The sequence below is a fragment of the Pinus tabuliformis genome, chromosome 9 (assembly GCF_031772625.1).
Source record: "Pinus tabuliformis cultivar Carrire ecotype Pingquan chromosome 9, CPIR1, whole genome shotgun sequence".
Taxonomy (NCBI): domain Eukaryota; kingdom Viridiplantae; phylum Streptophyta; class Pinopsida; order Pinales; family Pinaceae; genus Pinus; species Pinus tabuliformis.
In genome coordinates this window covers 580,647,742-580,669,792 of record NC_142307.1, presented here as the reverse complement: position 1 = coordinate 580,669,792, position 22,051 = coordinate 580,647,742, and positions in this window count along the sequence as shown.

Genomic DNA, 22,051 nt, shown 5'->3' with positions numbered 1-22,051 from the left:
GATGGTATGGCGAGACCATGGTGATGTGACCGGTGAATGAAACAACCCAACCCGATTGTGGTACGAAGGAAAAGTGTCATGTTCAAGAGCGACTTGCTACCATCAAAGTTTTCTTTAGTTTCTCCCAATTTTTTCCCCAGTCATTGCTGACCAGTACCTCTTTATTTTTGTCAAGCTTGAGGAGGATAACATATGCTTGTTCTATAACCTGCCCTTCGGGCAAGCCCATCGCTATGTTTTAATGAGCCTAGCGATAGTGAAACTCGTTCTCGTCTAAAGACAAGTTTGTCGCTATTTAGTGATTTTAACGAGTCTAACGACAAGGATAACTCGATCCTTTTCATTTTTAGAGAGTCTGAAAAGGTACATAAAGTTAACTCCAAAAGTCCTTTTTCGTCATCTAATCCCTGAAGTCCGAAAAAGTATAAAACAATACAGAAGGGATGAGTTTTCGATAGTTTTAACGAGCCGAATAAAACAAGCGCTCGATCTTTTTGTGCAATAATCCCTCAGGTCCAAAAAGATTAAAATCTAGAGGAGGGATAGCTCTTCCTGTCCCTTTAACGAGTTGGAAGGCCAAGGACTCGGCAATCTTTTCATATTTTACGAGTCAGTTGAAAAGAGCTTAAAGAAGACTCGTCTTTTGAGGAACGAGTGATAAACAGGGATAGCAGCTGATTCCAGGTACAGGTTGGAATTTTCCAATCATGGCAGTGTCACAAGGATGGCTAGGTGAAATCACTCTTCGCAGCTGTTCCTCAAAATGGGTAAACAATCATATGGAGGTGAACGATCGGCCAATAGAAAAGTGGAGGTGACGGTGCAAACACGACCAAGGCTTTAATGGCTGATAAGGTTACATTCACAGTGGTTATTTACCGGGTGGTGCTTATGTTTATTTTTTAACGAGCATGAAGTCCACGTTAAAACTGCTCAAACTTATGTTTATTTTTTAACGAGCATGAACTATGCGCTAAAACTGCTCGGATCTTGCGTTTATTTTTTAACGAGCATGAACTTTGTGCTAAAACTACTCGAATCTTGCGTTTATTTTTTAACGAGCATGAACTGTGTGCTAAAACTGCTCGATAAGTTTGCATGCCCCCAGCATAATAACGCAAATCGAGGTGCATGCCCCCCAAGCTTCATTGCATTCAACTCGGTGGTTGGAATGAAGGTTTACCTTTGAGACTCGGAAAGGGGATTTGTTTCATTTTTTTAATGAGGTTGACACAGTAAAAGAACTATCCTCATGACTCCTTGTTTCATTTTTTAACGAGGTTGACATGAGATAAGAACCGTCCTCGGAGTCCAAATCCATTAGATATAGAAGGTTTCATATTCCACTGTGGCCACTTCTGCCAGATTACTCGGAGGCGGTACGGCAAAAGCACCCATTAAGGCAGGGTCTTTTAGGAGACCTACTCCGATATTTTGGAGCGAATGATTGCTTCCATGGATCATTGGAATGCTTCCCGTAACTTGTGAACTGTTGGGGAGAAATGTTTGTTGGTCGACGATTGTAATTCCTCCTTGGAAGGGAAATGCAATCTTCCTGAAGTAGGTCGACACAACTGCGGCCATGGCATAGATCCACGGTCTTCCTAGTAGGATGTTGTAGTCAAGATTCCCATCGATGACTTCAACATCTATTTCTACTGTTTTCCCTCCTAGTTCAACTTTCAAGTTACTTAGGATACCATATGGGGTATATGTCCTTCCGTCGAATGCTTTTAATGTTGTCGAAGATCGAGACAAGGTTGGAGATCCTAAAGTTTTCCAGCAACTCATCGACATAATGCATGTAGATGCCCCCTCATCAATAATTGTTCGATGAACAGTTTTGTTGAGGGCTTTCACTTGAATAAGGAAAGCTAGTTGAGCTGGTAACTGAGGGTCATATCCTTTATGATCAAAGGCCACAAGATTGGAATCCATTGGGTCAATCCCACCTATTGCTGATAATAAAGCTTGCTCTTGGGAGAAGCAATTTTGCGGTACCTCAAGTGTCGACATAGCGGACGGCGATTGGGCCAGGTCCTCTATCTGTGCTATTTTTGCACAAGGATTAAATGTCGATTTGTGTACAGCTCCCTTTTGCGACTTTATCATTGGCTCAGGAACGATGGGTGGCACAACTTTGGTCAAAGTTGTTGTCGAACTACTAGGTTGTTCATTAGCCTTGTTGTTCGACAGCTTTGGATTCCCGTAATCTTTATTCCTCGTCAAAGCATCATTTTGCTGCTTTGATATAGACAACATAAGCACTTGGGATCGAGAAGCATTTTGATTAGCAACCAGTTTGGTTCCCGGGCTTGGAAACGGATCAGTCAACACAGCTGAGGTTTTCGAACTCTTAAAGAATCTTTTAAGCTCAGCTTTGTACGGACAATCTGCTGTCCAATGATCCTCATCGCATATATGACACCCCGCAGGGGTTTCCTTTTTCTCCCTTTCTTTTTCTTCTTGCCCCCTGGTTGCTTCAGTTGTTTGCCCTTGTCGTCCGACACGGCACTTACTTCCGAGGCAAGAAGTTCCTCATTTGCATTTTGACCGGAAATCTTACGGGCCTTTTTAGATATAGCCTTTGTCGATTTCATGTCTGTTGCGCCAATCACGCCATCGTCGGCATGAGAGTCATTGTTTGATTTAGGAGGAGGAGGAATTGAGAATTCCGGTCTAGGGGCATCAGGTATTTTGTCGTAGAGCGTGCCGGACTGAGTGTAAACCAAGTCCAGATATTGCGCACGAGCGATGACTTGCTCTTCCGTTACGACTCCCCCCTTTGCCACATCTTCCGTGATGGCAGGAAGTAATGACTTGATAAACCATTCAGCTAATAGCTGATCGGGAACGTACGTTTTTACCATCCTACGACGACGTCGCCACTCATGTATATGATCAGATATGTGAGTGGCCGTTGTCTGTTTGAAGTTGGTTAGGAGTTCCGTTCCCGTTTCATACCTTATGGGTAATTGAAAATGGGTTAAGAAAGTCGTGGCTAGGGTACTGAAGTTGTCGAATGAAGCTCTAGGCAATTCGATATACCATTTTGCTGCCGGACCAGTTAACGTCCTCTGAAAAAGGCGAAGCCTAATCGAATCATCATTTAGGGTGTTTGATGAACACCACAGATGAAAGGTCATCACATGATTCGACGGATCTTCACCCGGATTTCCATTAAATTTAGGAATATCTGACGGAAGTTTATGCGGAATCGCTGGCCACCAAGGGGCATAAGCAATTGGATCATTCGTCAGCCGGTTTAGATCTGGTAATTCTAGAGTTGCTACAAAGGGCAACTGTTGATTCAGGTTAGGTGAAGCATACCCAGGATAAGATGGAATCGCCTGAGCAATGGGTCTTTGCATACCAGCATAATGTATTTGATGCTGGCAACTTTGACAAGGTTGATGGGCATAACCATTATAATATGGTTGTTGGTAACCGCTTTGTAAATGCGATTGCCCATTACTTACAAAGACTTGTTGCTCAGGTCCTCGATATGATTGCTGGAATGGGGGTTGATGAGTTTGAACCAGCTCTGGTTGTTGGACCATTTGTTGTTGTCCAATACTGGATGATTGACCAAGATGAGGAGTCATAGTACTTGTTTGAGCCTGAGTCGCTCCAGATAAGGAGGCACTAACCGGAGGTTGTGATTGAGTTGTCGAGACAAGAGGCTGTTGTGTGGCAACCTGAGAAACTTGGGGTTGACATACAACAGGTAGCGCTTGTACTTGCGACGCAATCACCATACCAGGTATAGTGGCAACAATCGACACAGGGTGGACTGGTTGCATTGAATATGCAACCCTTGGTTGCTGAGGCAGTATCGGTACCCATCTGCTGGATGTAATTCCAGTTTGACCTGAACTTTGTTGTAAACTCCCATATGGTTGTTCTCCGGGGGGGAACAATGAAAAGGCATACTACCCTCCATATGGTGGCAATCCAGTACTTAAAGGGTAGATTGGCCTTTGAAGACACATTGGATCAATTTGTTGAGTTTCAACATAAGAAATACCAGATGATAATCCGGATGAAGAAATAGGAACTAACCATGTCGTCGAAACAGTCTCTGATTGGACTCCAGCTTGTTGTTGACAATTTGCCGGGACAGATGGTATACCAGCGAACATCGTTGGAGTAGCAGCAGGAGGCTCTGTCGCTGCTGTGTCGGATGACACAGTCCTCGATGTCGACGGTTGTTCAGACATATTTAGTCTATCCAAAAGATTTCCTAGCGATTCTACAAGAACTTTGTGATGAAGGTAGACTAACTTCAAAGATCAACGAGGGAAAGGTGATGATTATTCCGCTTAAAATAAATTTTAACGACGCTTGGACACAACTTGCTTTTTCAATTTTAAAGAGTCGAGAAAAAGCAAAAGATGACTCTAGTCTCCTTCGATGTTTTAACGAGCCCGAAGTGACAAATGCTCGGATGGACTTTTTCTGTTATAGAGTCTGAAAAAGGCCAAAAGGAACTGCTCTGGAGTTCTAGGCAGAGGGTGTGCCAAACTTTTCGCAAAACCGCAGAATACTTTTAAGGTACGGGCGGTCGATCTTCCTGAATGCTGTGTTCAGTGCATTGCGATCAGTATGGCGGCCGACACGGCTTCCTAAGGAAAAAGGTTTTATGCCTATAGGGGTCTCCCAATATATACGCGATGGTACGTGGGAGCACAATCCGTACTGGCGCTATCGTCCCTCAGGAGGAATCACCCACCATCTACGAGATCGACAGTCACCAGGCTTAATGACGCCGAAACACGTCTCTAGCCTAGACCTCTATGTTGTGCGTTATGTTGCAAAGCGTTGTTAAGTTCATTCAATTTATTTTAGGTTGATCTTTTTAAAGTTTGCCTTTCAAGGTTCACCACGAGATGTATGATACAAATTCCTAAATGCAGTCTAAAGATGATAAGCAAGCTTTATATCTTTTCAACTTTGAAAATCCTAGCTACTAAGGGAAAAGAAAGACACCATCTTTTCTCAAAGAGCAATCAGCACACTCTAATGCACTTTTCCTAAATCAAACATGCAAACTATCAAAATGCAAATGCACAATGCAGGTGTTTGTTTTCCGCTTTCTTAGTATTGATGCCTACAAAGAAAGCTTTTTGTACAACTCTGAATTTGCTTTTAAATGATCAATACAAACAAGTTTACTTTTCCGAAATCAGAGAGGGTAGAAGAGATTACAACACTTAACGATTTTCGAAATGAATACTTGTTTTGACACTTAAAAGAGACAAACTCAAACCAATAAGCAAAAGCAAATGTATAATCAACTGCAAACAGCCAATGAACTCTCTCCTAAGATCACAATGAACAGATCTGAATCAAGGGCTACAGGATGATTATTACACTCATGCAAAGGAAAACTGTAAATGATGCCACAAACACATAAAAACACTCACAGTCTTTTTGTACAAAAGGAGGCGGAATTTAAGTAGAGAAAAGGAGTTATCAGACTGGTACCTATGCTGGTTACAGGCTGCAAAAATCAGAGATCAAAACAAGGCAAAATAGAGCAGAGAACCCCAGCTGCACAAGGTCAAACTGGTTCAGCGCAACCTCAACACTGGGGTTTTGACATTTAGCACAGGTAGCCTTCACGGGACCTGCGTTGAAATGTAGAACCTCTTCACAGGGGTCGCGCTGAAGGAGAAACTCTCGTTTCTCACTGGGTTCTGGGTCATAGATTGCTGATTAATCAACGGTTTCAGGCCAAATAAAAACCACAAGCAAGGTACAATCAAAGGGATGCTTTGAGAGGGTACTAAGATCTATCACAAAGGATCATCAAATCATTTGTGAGTCCATTGTTCAGATCATAGACAAAATCCAGTGAAGGATCAAGGCAGCAACTGTCTACTTTGCAACTGAGAATAGCAGAAGCAGTTCGATTGTTGCTGTTGAGTCTATGAGGTAAACAATGATAGAAACACAAATAAAATGATTAAAACAAATCTCCCCAGCGGAGTCGCCAATTTGTTGTGGGGAAAAATGCCTATGCAGGACGATCCTATCCACCTAAGGTGTGACAGTGCCTTAGCAACAAACAGAGACAGCTATTCTAGTATTCTTCCTTTATGAATTAAGAATGAAGAGAGAGATAGATGGACTAACCGGTGTCTTCCGTTTGTCCCTCGATCCAGCTTCTCTTCTCTTGGAGAGTTCCCAGCTACTTGCCTTCTCGCTCGCCCAGCTTCAAGAGGTTTCTGCAAGATCACAAGAAGAGAACACTACACAAGACATGGATTCATATTCATAACTAGTTCAGGATTAGAAATAAACTAAACATACTAATGCAATCATACATCAAGAATACATCAGCATATAGGAGAAACCAAGATAGCTTTATTGTTGAATAACAAGGTTCAGGAAGAGATACAACCCAGAGGGCTCCAATCCAGCATCTCCTTCCCAGCAAATGGAATTCCTATCTTCACCCCCTTCAAAGCATTAAGCACCCAATGATCTCAGTCTCAAACCAGCAGCAATTCTTTGCAATAACAAAATTCCAGCCCCCTGGATCTCATGGAGGAGAGATCCATATATAGATGTTTGGAGAGAGGATGAGTCAGCTTGAGATCTGACTAGTGTCCTCTCCCTCTGTTAGTTCTTGAGTCCACTTGGAGGTTCTTGCTTCCACTTGGAGATTTGGAACCTCTTACTCATCACCAGTCGAATTCCCTGAGGCAAGTGTCATTTTGGAAACTTCCTGGGTTTTGACACCTTGAGGAATGAGCCTGCCACATGTCCAATCTCGCTCAGCGCAGGTAGCCAGTGTTGGAGTTGACATTCAGCGCAGGTAGCCAGTGTAGCCATTGACATTCAGCGCAGATGGTCAGTGGAGCAGTTGACATGATCCTGAATTGACTTGTTTTTGAGCAGTTTCAGGTGGAGAACTTCTGTGAATTGCTGTGGTTTGTTAGCCTTGTTCCTCTAGGGGTAGGAACAACATGTTTAGGGACTTTGGATCCCTTAGATTATGGACATTTCATGCTCAATGCTGTAAGGCACAAAAATGTCTATAACACTTTTGCATCCTTGTCTCCTTGTATTCTTACCAACTTTAAGTGATCATTCCATTATGGGTAGTGTCCCAGGTGTTGGGCCGAAAAAGGTGGCTCAAATCTCGGAATGCTAGCAAAACAAATCGTTATCCTAGAGACTAACTCACCTAGGCAGTGTCTGGGGAGCATTATAACTCACCTGGGCTGTGTCTCGGGAGCGTTATAACTCGCCTTGGCAGTGTCTGGGGAGCGTTACTCTGGCTTAAGTTGGTTAAGACAATAGTAGGACCTAGGGACAGGATGTCTGAGTAGTTGAATTGTCTCCTAAAGGTTCTGTGGATGATGTTGGATGACTGTGTGTGATGTTTTGTCGATTCCATTTCCTTAAGGTCACCTACGAAGTCGGATCTTATCATAGTAGCTTCTCGTCTCCTGTTTACCCTGGTTGGCATGGTTACTTGGGTGGATGTGGGAGGAGGGTATTACAGGCTAAATGGTTGGCCACGATCATCGAGTTTGATTTCGAGAATAGGTACATCACTTGGCAGTTATGATCTCCTATGGGACAGACTTACAGGAGAGAATCTTACAGGTAGGTCAGCAGGATGTCAAGTATATGGAGATTGTGCATAGGTTGCAGCAGGGTGCTAGTACAGGTACATGTGATACTACATGTACAGGTGCAGGTGTAGGTACATGTACATGTAGTGGTACAGGTACATGCACATGTATAGGTGTCGGCACATGTACATGTAGTGGTAAGGTACATGCACATGTATAGGTGTAGGCACATGTACATGTAGTGGTACAGGTACATGCACATGTATAGGTGCAGGCACATGTACATGTAGTGGTACAGGTACATGCACATGTATAGGTATAGGTACATGTACATGTAGTGGCACAAGTATAAGTGGCAATACATGTATAGGTACAGGTACAAGCGCAGGTGCACAGGGTATGGATTATTGTCTTACAGCTGATGGATTGGTGAGGTTCCGAAACAGGATATATGTACCAGATAGCAGTGAGCTCAAGAAGGTGATCTTGAGGGAGTTTCATGCGTAACCTTATTCAGGTCACCCAGGTTATCAAAAGGCATTGACAACAGTGAAGATATATTATTATTGGTCAAATTTAAAGAGGGATGTAACAGAGTTTGTGGCATGGTGTTTCAACTGTCACCGAGTGAAAGCAGAGTGTAAACATCCAGGTGTACTACTACAGTTGATCATGATTCCAAAGTGGAAATGGGAGGTTATTTCCATGGATTTCATCATAGGGTTTCTGAAGACAGTGAAGCAACATGATCCCATCACGGTCATTGTGGACAAGTTAACAAAGGTTGCGCACTTCATTCCAGTGAAGTCTACGTTCTCAGCTAGTGATGTGGCACAGGTATTCATCTAAGATGTGGTTAGACTACATGGTGTTCCGAAGAAGATTGTGTCAGACAAGGATGCGAAGTTCACTTCCAAGTTCTAGAAGGAGTTATTTGCAGGTTTGGGCACAAAGTTGGCCTTCAACACAACTTATCATCTGCAGACAGATGGACAGACAGAGAGGGTCAACAGGATATTATAGGACATGTTGAGGATGTATGTGATGCATCAGCAGAGAAAGTGGGAAGAGTATCTCCCTTTGGTAGAGTTCGCATACAACAACGATTATCAGGAATCATTGAGGATGCATCCTTTCGAGGCATTGTATGGGTGGAGTTGTAACGCTCCTATCAATTAGAGTGATCTAGTTAGTAGGGTGTTGATTGGACCATATATGTTGACAGACATGGAACATGAGATGCAGGTGATCAATAAGAATCTAAAGGTAGCACAGGATAGGCAAAAGAGTTATGAATATAGGAACAGGTTGTTCAAGGAGTTCTAGGTTGGGGAATAGGTGTAGTTGCACATCAAACCAAAGAAGAGCTCCTTGTGGATTTGATCATGTGCCAAGTTGGCACCACGGTTTTGTGGACCCTTCAGTATCACTGAGAGGATTGGGCCAGTAGCCTATCGACTTGCACTACCTCTGCTAGTGAAAGTTCGTGATGTTTTCCATGTATCTTTGCTCAAGAAGTATGTTAAGGATGTTGCTCATATGATTGACTGGTTTGTATTGCAGGTGGAACCAAATGGAGAATTCCAACCGGAGCCTCAGTGTATATTACATAAAAAGGTGCTCATGCTCCGGACGAGCAATCGAGCAAGTTAAAGTGCAATGGAAGCACTTTGGGCTCGATGAAGCTACATGGGAGATGGTGGATCAGATGCAAGCTATGTATCATTCCTTATTTTTCAGTTGAGGCAAAGAAGCTTCGATATGGTGGTTTGGTATATGCTTTATGGTGGTTTGATATATGCTTTATGGTGGTTTGATATGTGCTTTATGGTGGTTTGGTATATACTTTATGGTGGTTCATGTTTTGATATATGATTAGATATGGTGTTTAGTATATGTTTTGATATATGCTTTAGTATATGATTTGGTATATGTTTTTGGTATATATTTTTGGTAATGTTGCTATATGTACTTCCTGGTTGTCCAGATCTCTGTTGGTATCTGACTTCCTGGTTGCTTTCTGCGAATATACATCTAAAGGGTGGCCTTCGGGCCATTGTACTTTTTTCACATGTATATGGATATAAATACCACCATGAGCTATGTTATGAAGCTCCATTATGAGGTATGGGTATTATGTCATTATGTTTATGTTGTCATGTTACTATGCTATCATGTGGTTATGTTATCATGATGTGATGATGTCATGTGGGTTGGTACTCAACAAGATGATAATTGTAAATATCGTAATGAGCTATGTTATAAAGCTCCATGAGCAATATGTTTTCTTTCAACAGGTTGATGAGGTATATGTGTGATTGAACACCAAGGACGGTGTCCCCCAAGGGGGAGGGTTCTGTAACAGCCCTAGTGAAAATTCCATGTAATAAAAGTTAAAAACAATAACCACAGTCGATGGGACACTTATTCCAAGCTGAATATTGGGCAAGACATCCTAGGGGGTGTTCATTTGGTTGTTTATGACTAAGGAAATTAGAAAAGGAAATGGCTAAGGCATTAAAGAGGAAAAAATGCATTTTTGGCACAATTATTTATTAAAATAATGGAAATTAGGAAAAAAGGGTGATGAAAGGTCACATGTTACATGTGAGGAGGAAAATGAAGGAAAATAATGGAAAATGAAGAAAATAGAGGCCTCATTCATAAAAAGGCTTCTGAGGATCAGTTGGTAACCTTTTGTCAGTTGATTTTTGGAGCTCTCTCATTATTCTCTCTCTCTCTCTCACTCTTGGACACTTAGAGTTTCTTGGAGCACTTTGGCATTGGAGCAAGAAAGGCAAAGAAGGCAAGAGGAAGCAAAGATCAAGCAGGGAATGGCGAGATCAAACAGCTACAACAGGCTTCATTACAAGTATCGACTTGCATGTGTATTTTCCTTGCTAGATTTGGCATGCATGGGATTGCATGTGTTTCGTTTCTACCATGGCATGGGTTTTTCCAGGTGTGACAATATTTTCAACCTAGCCTTGCCATTTCTTGATAGCTTTGATGAGATTGTTTCTCTCATTCAGTTTATGTGGGATGATCGGATTGGATTCAAAGATGAGTGGGGTGGATCTCTGATTGACAAACACATGGTCTGAGTGGTCCATGAAACAGACTAAGGATCACGAAGCCACTGGCCTAGTAACCCTTGAATTGGAATGTGGGTTGTGGTAAAGCCAGATTGTGTGCCTCGATGGGCCTAGGAATCCTTGCCGATGAATGGCAGGATATACGGTAAAGCCAAGAGGTGGATTTTCTCTCTATTGGGCCTAGTGATCTTGGGATGGAATGCACAGTAAATCCTGGAGAGTGTGTCCCGGTGTGGGGCTTAGTGATCCCTGGATCGGACTATGGATGCACAGTAAAGCCTGAGAGACTAGGAGGCACTCAAATTCCTCACGGTGCAGGTGGAAAATGCTGGTGGAATCCATATTGATTGGTGTTTTTGGTGTGTTTTATGATTCCCACATTCATGCTTGGAATATGGAACGAGGGTGATTGATTGAAGAGAAACTTGGCTCAACCAATCTATGGTTAGGTGGAACATGGTAGTCCCATCTCCAGTTGGTTCATTGCAGTCATTAATTAGAAATTCATTCCCTTGATTTTCATGTGTAAATGTATTGATGTACATGTGGATTTTGATGGTTGATATGTTTATGGTATTTATATTCCTATTATGTTGGTTATTTGTATATTTTATGACAACAACTATGTATGGCTCTCTGCATGTTTTTACTTGTACATGAATAGATAATGTGTCTATGACCTACTAGATGATAGTGCAACAATTGACATGGGGGAATAATGGTTCATAGTGATTCTCAAATAAGTATGAGATCCCTACACTTAATTTTTTTGTTTACACCTGTAAGTTACATGTTGATGATGTGTTTGATGAAATGATTGTCATGGCTAGTAGGGGTTTGGTTATGGTCTGGTTTAGTTTATTTCTTTTGCATCGTTGTGTTCCCTGTATTTTTACTGATTCTAAGTTATCACTCCATTATGGGCAGTGGCCTGGGCTCTGGGCCTGGAAAAGTGGCTTAAATCCCGGGTTGCTGGCACACAACTAGCAATTTTGGTCTCTAGTGTCTGGCAGGCAAGCCTGTGAGAGCGACTTTAGGTTTCTGGTCGCTCCCTTGACCATAGCATGAGAGCGAATATGGCCTAAGAGATCTAGAACAGTAGTGGTACCTAGGGACATGTTGTCTGAATGACTGACTTGTCTCCTGAGGATTCTATTGATGATGTTTGATGACTATGAGTGATGTTATGTTGATTCCACTTCCTTAAGGTCACATAAGAGGTCGAATCTGATCATAGTAGCCTCTCGTCTCATTTTTACCTCGGTTGGCATGGTTACTAGGGTATATGTGGGAGGAGGTGTTATAACATAGATGATATCTTCTTAATTCTCATTTGTTTGTTATGTTTTTTTCTCTAACAATGATTTGTCTCTTCTTAGATCAATATTTTCCACAACTTTGCACAGTCTTTTGTCGTAGCATTTGTAAGCTTTACTTCTTGTTGAGTATCCAAGGAGGATTACCTCATCTACTCTATAATCAAATTTACCCAATTTATAATCATTTATTTTCATGTAACATTTGTTTTCAAAAAAATTGAACTACTTAATTGTAGTTGGCTTACCTTTCCATAGCTTACATGGTGTCTTATCGTTGTTAAATTGGAGTCGTGCATGATGTAAATTGTTGCAAAACCCGCTTCTTTCTAAAACTTATATGGTAATTTGGCTTCTAGCAACATTGTTTTCATTGTTTCTTTCACTAATATGTTCTTTCTTTCTATGAATCCATTCTGTTGTGGAGTTCTTGCGACTAAAAGTTGTGTTGTTATTTCATATTTCCCACATAATCAATTAAATTATTTTGATGTAAATTCATCTCCTATGTTTGATCTTAAACATTTGAATCTAAGATATCTTTCATTTTCAACTAAGGCCTTGAATTATTTGAAAATATCTAGTTCTTGTGATCTTTCCTTAAGAAATGCAAACCATACCATTATTATAAAATCACTAATAAATAACATAAAAGTATTTTCACCTTACAAGGTTGGTGTTCTTGTTGGTCTACATAAATCAATGTGAACAAACACTAGTGTTCTTGATGTCAAGCACTCCCTTTATTTGAATCTCACTCTTGTCTATTTTCCATGTTGGCAAGATTCACAAATGACACTTGTTGGTTTCGAGATTTTGAGCATATCTCTCACTACTTGTATTCTGTTAATTTTTACCGAAATATCAAAGCTCAAATGTCCTAACCTTTTATGTCGTAACCAACTCTCATATGTTTATCGAAAGTACCATTTTTTTCTTTGAATTTCATCAAGAATATATGTATATTTCCTAGAGTCCTTATCACTCTTCCCACTAATCTTCTTGAATTAGTCATCCCTATTTCATAATATTTAGCATGAAAAATGAGATCATAACCTTGATCGCATATATGACTGACACTTAAAAGGTTATGTTTGAGCCCTTTAATGTATAAAACATTTTGTGCTTTAGTCGTACCTATGTCAAGTCTTATGGTACCTCTTCCAATGATTTTTGTAGATCCATTGCCTCCAAAACTCACATTTCCTCCTTTTTCTTTTTTCAGTGTAATAAATCTCTTTTGATCTTTGATCATGTTTCTAGAGCACATGCTAAAAACGTACCACTAACTTTGAATGTTTTGAGCATACATAACTAGTTCACATTTTTATATTGGTGATTCTTCATGTTTTTTCTTCCAAAACCCTTCTCTTGATTTGTAGGATAATCTCATGCTATATGCCCAAAATTGTTGCATCTATAACACTCTATACTATACTTGGACAATAGAACAAGTGAATAATGATTTATGTTATTGAAGCCATCAATATCTCTAATTATGTTGTCTACAAGCTTATTCCTAGAGGTTTTATGAGAATCTCCTTAATAAATATGGTAAGCTTTACACTCTTTTCTTTCATGTCCAATTTTTTGTGTGTAAAAAATAGTGACCAACCTAAATAGTTTGATACTTGGTTGTGTATGATTGCCTTAATGGAACAATGATTTTGGAGTTGATTTGCTTTGGAGAATATTGTTGTTCTTTGTCCCTTATCATATTGTTTTTTTTCTTCTTTTTTTTTCTTTTTTTTTTCGAGAAAATAATCGAACTTTTCAGTTGATATGTTGCTTGAGGGATACACCTTTTTCCATCTTGATTATCTGTTTCTAAGTCATTGGTCAATTTTGAAACCAAGGCCTCCTCAGAGAGGAAAACAACCCCAGTTGATCAGTTTTTTTTTTGTTTTTTTTTTGTTTTTTGTTTTTTTTCCCCAAGAAAATAATCGAACTTTTCAGTTGAGATGTTGCTTGAGGGATACACCTTTTTCCATCTCGATTATCTGTTTCTAAGTCACTAGTCAATTTTGAAACCAAGGCCTCCTCAAAGAGGAAAACAACCCTAGTTGATCAGTTTCCTGAGCATCAAAACCGCATCATTGGTCTCTGTTTTCAGCTAGAACATAAACTGATGGGGCTGAATCATTCCCAGGTCTCCTCAGAAAGGAAAACAACCCAAATAGGAATGAGTCAACTGAAAATTGTATGAAAGTTTTAGATTGTTATGGAGTTAAAAAGTGCAAGTAACTGTTGTTTTGAACTGAAGAAAAAAAAGTTGAACAAAGGAAAGTGCCTGAGCCTAAGATGTGGACTTAGAGAGATTGAATTTGAGCATAGGGTGGAAGATCCGACACACGGATCTCGTCCATCTCTGAGTCCTCTATCCTCCAACTACCTAGATCTTGTTGCAGACCCGCTTTAGAAAGCTGGTCTGTAGAATCATTGCGTTCCCTGTAAATGTGACATAGAGAAATGTTATTAAAATAAGATTTTAAATGCAAGGTCTCTTCTAATAATGGAGATAGTATGTAATTCTGACATCTGCTTGTTCCATTGAACCATTTGACAATATTCAGAGAGTCCCCGAAGATCTGAATCGTGGATATGCCCAGATGGGTAAGCCAGCAAAGAAGGAGTTTTAAGGCTGTCAGCTCTGCGAAGTTGTTAGATCTGGTCCCTATACCCACTGAGGCTTTGAGGCATCTATGAGGTTGTAGGTGGATAACCAGCCCAACACCACATTTGTTGTTTTGGTTGGAGGCCCCATCAAAATATGCCCAGGGAACACCTTCCTTAATACACTCTTCTTTAAGCAGGGGGGTAAATCCTCATGGGCGGGCTCAGGAATGCTTGTGAAGATAGATGCACTTCCGATAGAGGTGCTCCCCACCGAGGGGGTTTGATCTTGAAAGATACTTTTATTCCTTGTGAGCCATAACCCCCAAGAGATGATTAAGGGAAGGTTCCTCAGATTTTCTTCAGGGTATTGGTGCCACCAAGATTTCCAGTCTTCAGCAATTGTCCACCCATTCCATGAGACTCTTTTGTGGATCAATTCCCCGATAGCTTGTCAGACTGCTTTGGAGAAGGAGCAATCTATAAAGAGGTGATAAATTGACTCGGAGACAATTTTGCACAGGGCGCATTTCCCCAGACCTGACTTATATATTTTCTGAAGGATGTCCCAGGTTGGCACCTTCTCCTTTAGGATGCACCAGAAGAAAAATCAAGCTTTTGCCGGGCATTGCAGTTTCCAGATTGAGGTTGCCCACCAATCCTGATTTCCCCAGCCTTTCTTCGTCATTAGGTACTTGTATCCTTGTTTTGGGGAGTATTTGCCTGAGTCTGCATGAGCCCATACTAATTGATCTAGTCTATTTCTTAGTCGGACATTTGATCAAGACAACTCTGTGGTGAAGGTGATCCATTCCCCTCTCCATTGATGGTTGAGGTTTAGGTCCGATCCTGTAAGCCACGCTTGACCCCATATGGAGGAGTGGCCATGGTTCTCAATCTGACAAATATTATGAATGCCTCTTGTATTGAGATGGTTGATGAGGCCCGGGGATAGGATGAAATCTTCGTTGCATCCAACACAAGGATCCTTCCTTATTCGAACATGTTCTCTGTTTCCTACCTGCCAGGATAGGCCTTGTTCAATAATCTTAAAGCCATATAATGTTGCTTTCCACACCACAGAGGCACTGCCTATCTTTTTAGTTGGGCTTCTGATCCAATCTTCCAATGACATTGGATCAATGTATTTTCGTTTGACCACCATAGTCTAGAGGTTCTCCATTTTGATAAGCCTCCATCCTATCTTTGCTTCTAACGATGGTCTGAAGGCAGTTAAATCTTTTATTCCCCATCCGCCCCAATCCTTTGGCCTTGCCACCTTCTCCCAGGCCACCCATGGGAGTATCGAGTCTTCCTTTGAGCCTGCCCATAAGAATTTGCTACAAACTCTTCTGATTTTTTCCAGAATCCCTTTCGGGACCCAGGTTAAGGCAGCCCAGTAAACAGGTATAGCAAGAAGGACTGATTTAATAAGGGTCAGTCTGCCAGCTCTAGATAGCCATTTGAAACTCCAGTGGGTGATCCTTGATTCGATTTTTGCAATCAGCCAGTGCCAATCCTGCTTCCTGTATGAGCAGGGCTTTAGGAAGAACCCTAGGTATTTGAAGCAGTCTTGAAGCCTCTTATCTTCAAAAGGAAAATCTTCTTTGATTTGGTTTACTTCCTGCCTGTTGAAACCTTCCAGCAATAGCTGTGATTTATCTTTGTTAACTTGTAAGCATGTTGCCTTTAAGAAGAGATTTAGTATCCTTTTTAATTCTTGTGTTTCATATCTTCTTCCATTAGTGAATAGCAGGATGTCATCCACGAACAGGAGGTAGGTTATTTTTAGGTTGACTACCACTTCCAGCCCTTAGATATTCCCTTTCCTTCAGGCATCTAGGAGCAGCTGGCTGAGGCCTTCTGCCACTAGAAGGAAGAGGAGGGGAGAGAGGGGGCATCCTTGTCACAATCCTCTCTCGCTTTGAAAAAATGAGGAGGCTGCTCCGTTGATGAGTACTACAAAGCTTACGTCAGTTAAACATCTCATTACCCAATTTATGAAGTCAACTTGAAACCCCAAGTGCATGAGAAGCATCTAAATGTACATCCAATTGACCCTGTCAAAGGCTTTGGAGAGATCTATTTTCATTACTGCTCCTTTAAATTTTTTCTGGATGATACTGTGAATGGTTTCTTGGGCTACTCCAATGGCTTCATGGATCTGCCTCCTATTCAGAAAGCCGAACTGTTCTTTTGACATGTGCCTGGATAGAATTGGTTTAACCCGGAGGGCTATCACCTTTGCTATGATTTTATAGATATAGTTATAGAGGGAGATCGGTTGAAAGTCCTCAAAAGAGGAAGGGTCTTCTTTTTTCAAAATGAGGGCTATGAAGGTTGACTTGAAGGGAGGATAGATTACCCCTTTTCTTCTAGATTCTTCAACAACTTCGGTAAGATCTTGCCCTAATTGCTCAAAGAAGTGCTGGAACAGCCCCACTGTCCATCCATCTGGGTCTGGGCTTTTATCCTTTGGCATCAATTTTATGATTCCTTCCACCTCCCCCCTGGTGACTTCTCCAATTAGTTCCAGTGAGTCCTCTTCTTCCACATAACGAGGAAAAGTCTGGGCTATTTGGATTACTTCCGCCAAGGAAATTCCGGCCGGGGCTGTGAATAGGTTTTGAAAATGTCTTGTGCCCATCTGGGATAGGTCCTCGAAGGATTGGGCCTCTCTTCCTCCCTCTTCTTTTAGGTGCCAGATGGTATTCATGTTCTTCCTTCCTCTGGCATAGTTTTGAAAGAATTTGGTGTTCTCATCCCCTGCCCTTAGCCAAATGGCTTTGCTTTTCATTCACCATTGTTCTTCTCTTGCTAAGAGGATTTTATTCCTTTGGGATTCCTGTTGCATGATTCTTTCCCCTTTTTCATGAGTTTCATGCCATCGGCTTTAGGGCTTTCAAGCCATTGGAGATTCCTTCCTATTTGGATGAGATCTTCATCTTCTTTCAGTTTCTTTTCCTTGGCCCAACTCACCATGGCTTTTTTAAGGTGCTTCAGATTCTCCATGAAGAGGAAAGCTTTATCATCGGAGTCTTTGGCCCTTGTAGGTCTCCAAGTGGACTTAAAGAGAGAGTTGAAAGAGTCCTCTTGAAGCCAGGCAGGATTGAATTTGAAGGGGGCTGCCAGTTTTTTGGGGGGCTTGGATAATTCTAGCAAGACTGGCATATGATACGAGATTCCCCCTTCACCCACCCACTGACGAAAGGCTGGGATCTTTCTTGTTGCTTCCTCCCGGAGGAGGAAACGATCCAGTCTTTTTGCAACACAACCATCCCCAATTCTCCTATTTCTCCAGGTAGGTCTAACCTTCAGCAAGTTAATGTCCAACAATTTATTGTCTATGAATAGATTGGTGAAAAAATCTGATGGCTGGTCTTCTCTCACCAAGGGGCCCCAAGTTTCGGAGGAGCCTATGGAGAAGTTTAAATCTCCCTCGATGACCAGGTTCGGGTTGTTCAATATGGATTTGGAGAGGAGGGTCTTCCAGAAGAGGGCTCTTCCCTGGCAGGGCCCGTAAATGTTTACTATCAACAGAGTGGTGCAGAGTTCTTGGGAGTAGACTTCCATCCCCATTACCTGGTCCATCCCCCAGGAATTTAGGGCTTTGAATTTCCCTTGCTTAAATGCCATGGCTAGGCCCCCAGAATGACATTTGGCGTCCAAGACCTGGATGATCCAACCTAGCAGAATATTTGACAGTGATTTTGAGACTTCTTCGCCTGCTCCCAAAGTTTCTTGAAGGAAGAGTATATCCGGATTGTAGGTCCGGATTACTTCTTTTAAGGCCAACTTTTTAGGGTTGCTGGTTAAACCTCTGCAATTGCAGGAGAGAATGATCATTGATTTACCTCAGGAGGGGGTTTTGCTGCTCTAAGCGCCCCAGAAATGGACATTTGCTTGCCTTCTACGATATCTAGCTTAGCTCTTAGCTGAGCCTTGGACAGGTTTGTTTTTCTCCCTCTTGTCTTTCGGTCTACTAGATGGGAGGATTACATGTCGATTCCCCCTACTACCCCCAACACTCCCCATGGGGGAGGTTTTCTCTCTCAAGGGCATCATTGGTTAAGGCATTAGATCTAAATTGGGAAATGAGGTGATTATACTCTCAACTTGCATATTATCTGAGCTTAGAATAGGAGCAACAATGTTCTGTTGCCTGGAGGGACCAGGCACATATTCAACTATATTTAAAGAAATTATAGGAGTAACAGAAGGTAGGTTTAAGGCTAGACCCATACCCTCTTTGTCGATTGAGTGACTTTCTTCTATGTCAGCTAGAGAATCCTGGTTCTTTGCATTCCCTTCGAGCTGGTAGGGTGTTTGGTGCTCCTGTATGGACTTCTGCTGCTCTTCCATATTTCCGTTTGGATCCTTCCGGGGACTGTCTGTGTCCATCGGCTCTTCCCCCTTGTTTCCCCCCAGGGGGTTCTTTTTTTGAGTTTCCGCTGTTGATCCCCCTGTCTCGGCCTTCTTTTTCTTTCCTCGACGTCTGAGTGCCTTCGGGCATTCTTTTGCCAAGTATCCATAAATGTGACACCTATGGCAGCGAAATGGCAGGTGTTCGTAGTCAAGTTGTTGTAGATATTTGAACTCTTTGTATCGTAGCTGGATTTCTTCTGCCAATCCTTCCCAAGGGGTGAGGCTTACCATGATGCAAGCCATACCCAGATCTCTGGTTTGTAAGAAGGACATGTCAGTTTCCATGTATTTCCCCAGGTGATTCCCGATAGACCTGAAGACTGATTCAACCCGGAGAAATGGTGGGAGCCCTGGCAAGCAGACCCAAACTAGTAGCACATCGACTCGTTTCCTTTGGGCGTCAAACAAAGGGTTCCATCATTTGATTAGGATCGGGTTCCTCCCAAATGTCCAATTTCTTTCCAATACCCAGTCCGCTACTTCTTTTTTCACAAATTTTACCATAAACCATCCCTTTGCGAGTGTTGAGACTTGAAAGGTTGAGTTCGGGGCTTCCTTCCAGTGATGAGAAGCCCACTCCTGAATGAAGTTAGCTGAGTACTTTTTCCCTCTTTCCCTTCCAACCAGTGTCAGATCTGCGACTTCCATGGCTTTGTCTATTGACACATTCAGTCCCAGAATTAGGTTTGCAACCGATTCTTTCCTTTTAATTATTTTGGGATTTTTCCTCTTCTCTCCCGCCTGCCTCTGGCGTGTCCCTTCCTCCCTGCCCTGAGTGGTTGCTTCCACATCTACTGATTCTACTTGGAGTGTTCTTGTGCTCCTTTCTTCCTGGATGAGCCCTCTTCCTTCTTTTGGTCTGCCTTCTGCTTGTCCGTCTTCGCTTCTTTCCTCTGTGTCTCCCAGATCTTCTTCCTTCCCTTGCTTCAGCCCCCCTCCGTGGTCTTCTCCTCTACCTCAACCCCATCTAATAAATTCAGAATCCTTGCAAAACCAGACCCCGAGCCCGAAATTTGTTGTTTTGCCTGTCTGCTACTGAGGGGATTTTGTGGTTTTGTAGCTTGATCTAGACTCCAACACGGCTGTGCATTTCTTTCTTGTGCCGCTCCCGGCTTCAAGCCTGGTTTATTTCCCTCGATGCTTCTAAGACCACAGCTTATCACGACGTCTTCTAACCCTCCGGAATAGAATAGGCTAAGGGGATGGGGGTTTGCTTGACTTACTTGTGGGTTTTTTGATGCCGCTGCTGCCAATTCTTCCTGAGTCTGCGTCTCCTGGATGAAGGGGAATTCTTTCCGGCTGTTTAGAAATGACAGACCTAGGGTATCCTCCAGCTGCCCTAGGGTTCCCTTCTGTTCCCAGGCCTCCTCCGAACCTCGAGTTTCCTTTCCATGTCGTCCAGCTAGACGAATATACCGTTTGATGTTCTGGTTTGTGACCTCCAGACCCCAGACCGACAGGATGTCACCAGGTTCAGGGTCCAGATCAACGGTGTCGTTCAGGTTGACCATCCTCTTGTTAGCTGCTCCTTGGTAATTGTTGGCTGCACGTTGGTAACTGCTAGGCGTAAATATCACCCTTGTTCGAGCTTCCACCGTTAGCGTGCTGCGGGCTAAGAGCGACAGCGCTACTAACCTTGCTGACTAACCTCATTTTGGTTCCCAATTCCATTTTCTTAAGCCACACATGGAAATGTTTTGCTGTTTCGGGGTTGATCTCAGCTACCGTCCTTTTCCACCTGTCTCCTACCTCATTCCCTGCTCTAACGTCCTTTCCTGATCTACAACCATCCGTCTACCTCCCGTATGTGCCCTTGTCCTTGTCGAGGCCCTGGGGCTTCCACCTGTAGGCCTTCCTGCCCCTACACCCACCTGCTTCCTTGCTTCAAACCCTAGCCTCCCTTATCATATTGTTACCTACATTGTGAATGGATTTCTTGAGAGCATCAATGCAACTTTTTGGCATAACAATGTTTCTAAGCTCCTTAAGAGTTTTGTCTTTGCTCTCGCGAAGATTGGAGCTTTCAGGATTTTCTTCAACTTCCTTTCTTGGTGACTTGGGATTTACATCTTCTTTGTATGAAGTCTTACCCATATAACAAAGACTGGTGTTGTTATATGGTGGTTTTTGACAATTGAGAATAACATGTAAGGTTTGAGAGGTTTTCATGTATTTGTTGAGGTTATCCAACTCTTTCGTTAATGAGACAATTTCCACTTTAAGCTTCTCATAATTTTCTTCCTTTTCTCTTAGTTGACTGTTCAACACTTCTTCTACTCTTTTTGCTTCCTTTTTTTTAGTCTTGATGAAGATGATTTCCTTGGATAGTATTTTGTTCTTCTTCCCAAAGTTTTCAATCTCTTCTAATGCATTGATGATTTATGATTAAAGATCCACTATGCCTTCAACACCTTCTCGTTCTGCTTTTTCCTTTTTCTCTTTTGATTTTTCTATGTTGGATTCTTCTTCCTCAAAGAAAACATTATCTTATTTGGAGTAGACGTTATTCATTTTCAAATATTTCCCTTTGAAGACTCTTTTTATGGGTTCTTCCTCATCACCACTATCTTCCCTAAAAGGGCAGTTAGCAAAAAAATGCCCTATCTTACCACAATTGAAATAGATGAGAGGTAACTTACCTTTAGATTTAGATGTTTTTTTAGTTTTCTAACTAGCTGAGCCATTTATGTATTGGATTCATCATTGAAGCAGTCACTAGACTTGAATTTCTTGGCTTCTTAGATGCTTTAAATGTCACTTCCTTACGTGATGAGTTTCTCGTCCTCAATTCATATGCAGTGAGAATTTCGCGAAGCTCATCCATTTTTAGATTCTCCAAATCTTTTAATTATTCCATGGCAGAGACTTTGGCATCAAAACGCAAAGGGAGAGACCTCAAAATTTTGGAAAAATCTTGTTTCTTCAACTTTTTCACCAAGTCCTTTGAGAGAACTAACCACTACATCTACTCAAAGAAAACGAGCAACAACATCTTCTTCGTCATTCCTTTTCA